This window comes from Sinohyriopsis cumingii, chromosome 2 (genome assembly GCF_028554795.1).
Source record: "Sinohyriopsis cumingii isolate HCF-2022 chromosome 2, ASM2855479v2, whole genome shotgun sequence".
In the NCBI taxonomy this organism is placed as follows: domain Eukaryota; kingdom Metazoa; phylum Mollusca; class Bivalvia; order Unionida; family Unionidae; genus Sinohyriopsis; species Sinohyriopsis cumingii.
In genome coordinates, this window is record NC_142962.1 from 93,064,312 (window position 1) to 93,074,779 (window position 10,468).

Sequence of the window (10,468 nt, forward strand, 5' to 3'; positions counted from 1 at the left end):
GTATTGGATCAACCCCATAAATCTCGAACAGAATCACCAGGAATCAGCATTAAGCAACCACAGTGGCAGGTGTTTCATCTCAACCCAGAGTTACTGAACCTACACATCTGGATCTTATCAAAATATGCCCATAGGAAGAAACGGTTCTCACAAAAAGTGATGGGAATCCCTCAAGTGAGACGGCCATCTACCTTAGAGGCATAAAAAGGCAATGGAATATATTCTTAGTGGAACACTCGAGTGCTTATTCCAGTGTAGGCACCCATACCACAGTAGCTAATTTCTTATGACTCTTTAATGAGTAATAGTTAGCACCATTCACAATTTAAACTACTGTTCCATCATCACTAACACACTATGTTATCATGGATAGAGGATATCGGACAAACCAAAGACCTATCTGATATTCTGTTTAGTTTGGATTTCACCTGGCCAGTGACACTGGATCCCAGCCCAAGTGAAATTTTTCATGGATATTAACCTGGTTGAACAAGACACCATTTGAACTACACTCAACTTAAATAGTGCACCTCTCCTATAAGTCATGCCTCTTCACTGCTTTTGTGATCATCGGGCAAACTTACTGAATACATTTCCTATTGGGAACCCATCTACATGTAGTTCTGGCAAGGTGGATCAGTATCACTCATGAAGCAACATGCTTTCACTGACAAGAACAGGCTACTGTTCATGGGTAATCTGACTTTGGTAGTAATTCACGTCTATTCTGGACACTTCATTAAAGGTCATCTACAGGAGCCAGTGTGATCTCAGAAGTGGTATTTCAGGAAGACCAAACCATTGCATTGAGGGAGATTATGCCTCATTTTGCCTTCAAAAGAGGAGAAGGATGATATATCAACATTGGCACTTTCATCCTGAAAAAGGTCGGCTATCTGTTCCACATATTTGACTAAACCTTCTCCAATGAATTTGCTGCACATATTGGCTCATAATGTTTGGACAACTCGCCACAAACATTGGATGTGAAACTGTTCTCTAGCTCTAATTATCCATGCTGTGGAATGGAGATCTGAGTATTTATTAGAGATATTTGATCCTGTAAGGCTCATTTCGATTTGGAGGAACTTTTATCCATTGTGAAAAATATCGCCTTTTCAGGTCATTCAACAGATTCATAAAGATGTGGCTTGACAACTTCCATTGGATCGGAAGTTGTCTCCCCTTTTGAAGCCACTTCATGACAGATGGAGCCTAGATGATCTCTCAAGGGTAAGGGGATGAATCTCCCTCCACCTCTTACCTATTCTCCTGGGGTATTATGATTGGGTAACATATTTGAAGAAGAAACAAATTTTTTCTAGTAAAATATGTTTCTTCGATAATATGTACCTAATCATATACCCTCCCAGCCTCCCTACAGTTACATCCATAGACAGAGCATGCCTTCCACTCAAGTAGTATATGACAAAGTCACAGGGTTTGGCACCTATACATACCAGTATCAAGGAGAGATCATTCTACTGAACTACCACCAAGGTGGGCAATTAACTTTGAGCTTTTTAACTCAAAAGTTTTAACCTGATAGGGCTGGATTTGCAGGGTAGTAGTAGTTCTCCTAAGATATTATGTTTGGGTACGTATTATTGAGAAACATCTTTTACCAGAAAAAATTGGTTTAATTAGTTTGACAACCACTTTTTTTCATAGTTGCAAATACAGAGACACACACTCACACTTCCATTTTTTGATGGTGTTAAACATGTAACGGCATTAGCCATTTGAATAAAAAGTGGGTGAGATTTCATTTAGGAGGATAATGGCATCCACGTTTAAAGTTACTGAAAACAATATTTAGATCTCACTTTTTGGCCGAAGTTTTAGTTAAGAACTGAAACAGTTTCCACATTTTTTTGAAAAGTTTCATCATCAGATGCAAGATTACATGCTTGTGTTTTGTTTTACAGGCAGCTAGATCATCCTGTGGACTATGATGATTCTGATGTGTTCATATGGCATATCTTTAGGAAAATATTTCCAAAAGGTTTCGGCAGCTGTTGACTTCATTATTCGTTGTTATCTACATACACATCTTTTGACTTAGTAGATGGCACCTTGTTTGCTATCATATGTTCTCATGGTATCTTGTTGCATTCATGAGGATTGATAAAGGATCAGAAAGGTAGAAGTTGGATAGTTAAGATGGTCATATTTTATTATATAAATGAATATAAGATCTGCACATTCTCTCTCTCTCTCTCTCTCATATGTAATCTGGTGTTATTAATTTCTTTCTATATCATACAGAATTTTAAGTTATTAAATAGTGTTATAACTATAAAAAGAATGTTAGCATCTCAAGTACCAATAACAAACCTTGACGTTGTGCTTATGTAATTTACAGTTAACAAGAGGGATATAATAATGCAAACTTAATAATTGATCATATTAAGCAAAATAAAATTAAAAACTGAAATTTTATTATGTCCATTATGATTATAATTCCCAGCTCCCGTCAAAAGTGTGGTGGTGCCATGGGTGGCCTAAGGCATTCACCATTATTGATCACTGTCATTTCACCTATGTCTGCATGGGTTCTAATCTTGGGCTAAACCAATGTATATATGTGAGAAAGCTGCCAGTAGCTTCCCATGGGTCAGTGGTTCTTACTAGGATTATGCTAGGGTTTAATCCCCACCAGTTATTCTGGCCACCATGTATAGCCTATCCTGCACTGCGAAATGGCGTTAAATCCAAAAACTAAACAATTAAGAGAGTGACTATTGACATTAAAGATGCTGTTAAAGATGCTGAGAAGGCATAACAAATGTTCAGAATCATGCCAATGTTCTTGGAATGAAATAAATGATCTATTCTCAATTATTTTCATACAATGTATGGGAAGTCATTTGCATCATAAGAGTTACGGGACCAATCGTTTTTTTCCACATCTTAAGTCTCTGATCCTGTTGATCTTGCACATCATACACATTCATGATGAATGTCATAAAAAAAGGAAAGAACCAGTAAAATGTACTACCCATTTTTCCAGATTTATTAAATCCATTTAGTATCAGAACATTAACCCTTTACCTCATACAAGCATCTTTGGACACCTCTACTCCATTCGCATGGAAGCGCCTTTTGACGCCTCTACAAGATTCGCATAGAAGCGCCTTTTGACGCCTGCGGTAAAATCAGCCATTTTGAGCTAGTTTTCGTAGCGCCACCTTCGGGGAAAACCCCCCATTACATACTACATTCATTTCTGCGAATGACAATTACGGCAGATCACGTGGACACTATTCATGCACTGGTCGATATCTGCTATTTAAAGTAACTGGGTTGTAATCTCCACTCTCCAAAATGGCAGCCGCGGATTTCATTCAGTACATACGAAGTTTTCACGATTAGAATAACAACCACGAAAGATTCAATAAATTAGGTAAAGTCTCTGATATTGATGTAGGCAGCAATTAGTTTTTATAAATTATCAAATTCAGATGACTTAGTGATATAGACGCACACGAAAACCTTGTAAATTTTGAGTATCGGAAATAGCAGCTACGGTTGGTCACGCGGCCTCACAGACATGACGGTGAACGAGTTCTCTCAAGATTTTGAAGCACATAAAAAAATTCTTCTGTGGAAAATAATTACACAGCTATAACAATCGGACATTACTCTTAAATTTTTCCACATATGATATATGTGTACCAAAAATGTAAAATGGTTAAAATTGTTGTTAAATGTAACATACACTAAATTGCTTAACAGTTCACAGGCAGGATTTCATTCAGTACTTACGAAGTTTTCACGAGTAGAATCACAAACACGAAAGATTCAATAACCTTGGTAAAGGCTATGATATTTATGCAAGCAGCAATTAGTTTTCTATTGATTGTCAAATTCAGATGACTTAGTGATGTAGACACAGACGAAAAACGTGTAAATTTCGAGTATGGGAGATGGCAGCTACGGTCGATCACGCAGCCTCACTGACCTGACGGTGAACAAGTTCTCTCTCAATTTTATAGCACATAAAATATTCTTCTGTGAAAAATAATTACACAGCTATAACAATCGGACTTTACTCTTCAATTTTTCCACATATAATAAATGTCTGCCTAAAACGTAAAATGGTTAAAACTGCTGTTAAACGTAACACCACTACATTGCTTAACAATTCACAGGCATGCCTATGCGGATGCGGTCTGCTAGGTAACAGGTGTTTTATTTATAGCGTGCTGCACTTTGTCACTAAGCTCTATGAGGTAAAGGGTTAATCTTGGAATTTTGTGAAGTATTTGAAGCAACAGGAAATATAACTGACCTTATCCGCATCAAGCAGTGTTGATTTTATTATATGCTACCATTTTCTATAGTATGGCATTGTTGTCATTTTTTGCGTAGCAGACACTAGATGTAAATTGCCCTATATTAGGAATTTCAAAATTAAATAACACTGACAAATTATGATAAGTATGAAAATTTTGGAAAATTTCAGATGTAGCATGAATTTTGTGATATAAATTCTGTTGCATATTTCAGCTGAATTTTCAGCTTTTGTTCATTTGAACTTTGATGAAATACATTGGGGATTTCGCTTAATTTTAAGTATTTTAGTGATATATCTGATGCCTGTTTGGTAGAAGATGAAGAAAGGTCCCTTTTTTAATGTATTAAAAAAGAAACCGATTGATGATCACTAGCAAGAATCATGTTGATGATCACTATTAAGAAACATATTGATGATCACTATAGAAACACATTGATCATCACTAGTAAGAATAAGAAACACTGATGATCACTAGTAAGAAACACATTGATGATCACTATTAAGAAACATGATCATCACTACTGACACTAGTATGAAACTTTGATCACTAGTAGAAAAACATTGATGATCACTAGTAAGAATAAGAAACACTGATAATCACTAGTAAGAAACACATTGAAGATCACTATAGAAACACATTGATCATCATTAGTAAGAATAAACACTGATGATCACTATAGAAACACATTGATCATCACTAGTAAGAATAAGAAACTGATGATCACTATTAAGAAACATGATCATCACTAGTAAGAATAAGAAACACTGATGATGATCACTAGTAAGAAACATTGATGATAACTAAAGAAACACATTGATCATCACTAGTAAGAATATGAAACAGTGATGATCACTAGTAAGAATAAGAAACACATTGATGATCACTATTAAGAAATATCATCATCACTACTGACACTAGTAAGAAACTTTGATCACTAGTAGAAAAACATTGATGATCACTAGTAAGATACACATTGATGATCACTAGTGATCTCAGAAGAATAGCATCAGATTTTGTTTTGCCAGTGAAAGTACTGCAGACATGTTGATGTTTGCATCATCACCAGTTTTTGTCTTGTGTCATTCCATTTAATTAAATATATATTGCTGCAGTAGGCCTATGATTATGATTTGTTTCAGATAATTAAGATGTATATGTAAGGCTATGTCTGCAAAAATTGGGAGAATGTAATATGTCACATTTGACTTCTAAAATACAAATTGTGTATTAATTAAAATTAGCTGATATTATTCAAATGATCTTATATAGTTATTGGTTATTTCTGAGATAATTGACTCAGATGGCAGATGTGTTGGATGTACTACTGTTGCTATCAGGTAATGCTGAGATACGTATAACCAGTACTGTACTATGATAGAAACAGATCATGCTGATATATGTGTAACCAGTACTGTTCTATAATAATTAGTACATGTAATAGATAATGCTAAGATATGTATAGCCAGTACTTTACTATAATAATTAACAGATAATGCTAACATGTATAGGCAGTACTGTACTATAATTAATAACAGGTAATGCTATGATACCTATAGCCAGTACTGTACTATAATAATTAGTAATAAATAATACTAAAATATGTATTACTTGTACAGTGCTACAATGATTAGTAATAGTTGTAATTGTTTCATTATTTGTATTTTTGATATTATTTGCAATTCTGTGCAAAATCTTGCTTGTTATCTGGTTCATTAATGTATGTTGTTAATTATGGGCATGATGGTTTGGAATGACATTTCAGTCAATCATTACGTTTTGTCAGATTTTGAGGTTTTGTTTCTTATATAATTTTCCATCACAGTTGACAGAAGTGTTTGCTTAGTATGTATTTACACTGTTCTCCTGTTAGTTTTAGTTTTTGAGCATTAACTTTAGTTCAGACGTACTGTGACCAAACTTTGTAGGCATACTGCACTTTTGAGTGGGAAGAATCTCTTAGTTTTGGGTGGAAAAGGTCAAATGTCACACTGACTCAAAGAAAAGGATTTTGGATGAGAACTTATAATTAGTTCAATTCAGTATAACCAAACGTCATGAATTACATATTCTTGGAGCAGGAAGGACATCTTTGATGACTTTGAGGTGGAAAGGTTGAAGGTCAAGATTATAATTACAGCAAGAAGTAAAAGTTGTTTCAGCTTAGATAGCTTAAGTTGAAGCCAAACTGTACTTTCCAAACTTCATTGATGGTTTGTATCTGAGGCAAATGGAGAAAAAAAAAGACAGTTAATATTGGAGTCAAAATGTCAAAGGTCAGGGTCACTGTGGGTCAAACAAAATGATTTTTGTATTAGAAGTCCGGTTCTAGCTAGTGTATGTTTACAAAACTTCATGATGATTTGCACTTTGAACTATTTATTTAAGGGTTAAAGGTCAGTGTACCCCAAGCACACATATGGAAAATAGTTTCAGTAAAGTTTATAAATTACAGATTTCTTTCTTGCTCCAAACTTTCCAGCCAGATTGGTGTCATCTCAAGGAGAAAGCTTTAGATGTTGAGACTTAATGGCTGAAGATTAATATGACAGCAAACCAAAGACAAGAATGGTTTGAACATGACAGCTAATAATTTGGTTATGGATCAAGGAAAAAACCTTTTGCTTATGGGATGTTTGGTTAGGTGTTTTGCATCACAGTAGCATGAGTAGGTTATTTAGTACTGAGGCAGTTGGAGTAAAGTGCCTTGCCCAAGGACACACCACAATAGCTTACCCAGGCTGGTCCAATGTTAGGATTTGAACCCACAACCTTTTGGATGCAAGTGTGGCATGCTAACTACTGAGCTATAACAGCTCCATTTTTGGGATTAAAAAGTTAAAATCAACCACACTGCAACACAAGAGTGAATTTTTTGCGTGGGTGGCAGGTTGAGTTTAGCTGCATATCTTAATCAGCATGTATAAATTGTTTGCAACTAAAGTAAAATAAGAATCTGTTGGTGTAGTCGGGAAGTCAACAATCAAGTTTACATACATATAAAGAAATATGTTTTCTGCATAATACATACATGTTTGTATGTATTTGCAGTGCTGTTAAACACATGATGATTATAAAATATTCTGCACATTATTCAGATTTTATCGGATTAATGTTTGAAATTTTAGACAAATGGTTTGAAAAATATTCAGATATTTCATTGTATCCGATTTTATTTCAACTGCATTTAATACTGTCATGGAAGTGATAATGTAGATCATGCTTTTGTTATGTATAGTTCAGTCTTTTAACTATATTGTTTATTTGTTTTGTCTTGTTTTGTTGCTTTGAATGTATTTTAATAGCTGCCAGAATTAATTTTTCTCTTGGCAAGTATTTTTCACAAAACATACAGAAATGCTTGAAATTGCATTTATTGTCAATACTGGGCATTTGATACTGTGTCTATGAAAACTTACCATGTAAGATTATTTCAGTCATTTTGAAAATGTGTACCATTATTTAGATAACATTTTGTAAGTATCCTCACATGTGTGCACAGGTTTGATCATCCATTGTACACTTTAACTGAGTTCATTCCAAAAATTTGAAAGTAATAAGGGTAAATATAAGTATTATGGTTTTTATTACACTCACACACACACACATGGGAATAGCATGTCTATCCATACCACACTTCTTAATATCTCCTTAATGCTCTGCAATATCTTCATGAAACTTTGTATGATTTTATATCATTACTTGATATTGTAAACTGTAAAAAAAAATGGTAAGCAATTTTAAAATTCTCATTTTTATTACAAATTCTGTCCATCTGGTTGTCTCACCATTCCACTCTTGCCCAGTTAAAATCTGTTGAATCATTTAAGATATTTTCATAAAACTTGGTATTTATTTTTATCGTGATAATCATTTGTTTTCCATACAAGATTTGACTTTGTCTGATTAATATTTTTTTTTACAAACTGTCCTTTCATCTCATGACCACACATTTTACCTGTTAATATTGCCTTATTTGTTTCCGATATCTTTTTCAAACTTCGTATCCCTTTGTATCATGGCATGAGTTTGTGTGCTATGGAAGGTTCATCTTTATCTAATTAGTACCACTCGTCAAGAATTTGGTGTGAATTTCATGACTCAATTATAATAATCATAATATCAGCATTGGTGCCAATAACAGTCCTGTATTTCTAATAGCAATATTAGTAGAAGTATATCCAATTGATAGAGTTTGTCCTGTAGCAATCATTTTAACATATTTAAACCTGTATCGATAAAAGAGGTTTCACAAATGTATGTGAAGAAAACAGGGGCCAAACTGGAATTTGTTTTTTAAATGTCACATCTACATTACAACTGTTATTTCTTTAAACAAACAATTAATGAAGACAGCTTTTTCAAAGAATTTGATTAAGATGAGAATATTATATATGGGAAAGAGTTGTTGGAAATACCCATAAACAGATTTGTGCTTTTTTGTTGGAGTCGCTGGATATATAGGTTATTTTATTGAAGACACATGACTTGTCATTCAGTCAAGGTTTAACCCTTTTTTTTACAAAAACTTAATAGATTATTTTAATAGCAAACAGTATTGGCTATCTTTGGAATAGATATGTGTAGGAATTTATGAGATATTTAAAGTTTTATTTTTGGATTTTTATATAATATGATATTGACCATCAAAGTGATTGGAGCTACAGCAGTGTGAAGATATTTTTTCATTAATTATTTTCGAAATTCATGAAGTTTATCCCTCTTTTCACTAAATGCGAGTCTGAAGTTTGGCAGCTATAAATAATTTTGAGTTATCTCCCTGTGTTTAAAAATTGCATTTAGAATTCATAGCACCATAACTGAGTTATCTCCATAAAATGTGGTATGCTATTGTATCTTGACTAGACTGTGCCTTGTAAAAGATTATCTGTATTTTAATAGTTATCCCCCTTTGTTTAATTGGTGTTTGTTATTAGTACATAACACTTGTTATTATACACTCCTTTTTTTCTCCATTAACTTTAGTGTCAGAATTATGCAGTATTTTATGATACTGACCACTTTGATATTGCACGCACATGCCTAAAAATAGTATAGTGTATTAGCAACTACTTTATAAAAAAAAACGTCCACTCATGTAGTAGAAAATTTATGTTTTAGCTTATTAGATTTGTTGTGGATGAACTAAAGCAGCTGTTTCATCTGTTTGAAGTAGAAATGATAAACCGAACAGTGTGGATGAGTCTACTAAATCTCAAACAAAACTTTACAACAAGCAAATGAATGAACTTGATATTCATAATGTCCACAACAAATGTGACGGGCGCAGTATTGAAAATAACATTCTCATTATTTAAATAGTTATTTAGGAGTAATGTTTGTAACTTTTGTTAATGGAATGGTTCAGACCATGACCGGTGCTCTTTAGGGTATATAAAAATAGCATAGTAAAGCATACTGAGGGCAAGGGCTATCACACGTCTATTAGACATGTACCATTTTTAAGTGAAAGTACTAAATTCGTGCAAAAAATTGCAACTGAATGTCTTGGTAGAAAAGTAAGGCCCTCAGAGCCAATAAGCCAAGATGACAAAGAATTCTTATTTCTGCTGGCTGATTTAATTGTCACACACCAGCTGCTTTGCAATTTTCTGTGTCAACTTTGTTATTACAATGTTTCAGATTTAGGTTTGCAATAGACTCCATACAGGTCATAATAGAGCTGGGGTCACTACAAAGAGCATGCAAACGACCAGGTGTAAACAAGTCTTCTTTAGCTGATAATAAGAATGGCAAAACAAATATATTTACAATTTTGTATCTTGAATTTCATCACAATGTTCTTTCTTAGTTCTGCAAATCGAATTACATGAGCTATGTCATGGGTATTAATGCTTGATTACACATTTTGAAATTGTTCTGTAATTTTGACTACATTTCGAACTGCAATAACATTCTCCTTATTGCACTCAGAATGAAATGAACATGACATTCCATAGCATCTTTTTGATAATTACAATTGAAAGAAATCATATATTATTCCCACATTATGTTCCAAACATTCAGTTAAAGAACAGAAACACATGCAGCTGAATCAAGACTCATCCCTCTCTGCTCAAATCACAGACACTGTTTGTGGAATTGATACAGCTAATAAATCCAGTCCATAATCAGTGGAATTGAGTAGAATCATCAGACTAAATCCATTC

The 10,468-nt window shown here is 33.8% G+C and overlaps 1 protein-coding gene across 3 annotated transcripts in view; it reads left to right on the forward strand.

Moving 5' to 3' along the window:
• The window catches only part of LOC149805377 (uncharacterized), a 43,596-nt gene extending 40,537 nt beyond the window's left edge, over nt 1-3,059 (forward strand). For all 3 annotated transcript variants that reach the window (XM_089949813.1, XM_089949805.1, XM_089949816.1), the window contains exon 8: nt 1,929-3,059. The gene's annotated coding sequence lies outside the window, so the exon portion shown is untranslated. The remainder of the gene's footprint in view (nt 1-1,928) is intronic.
• The last annotated feature ends 7,409 nt before the right edge of the window (nt 3,060-10,468 follow it).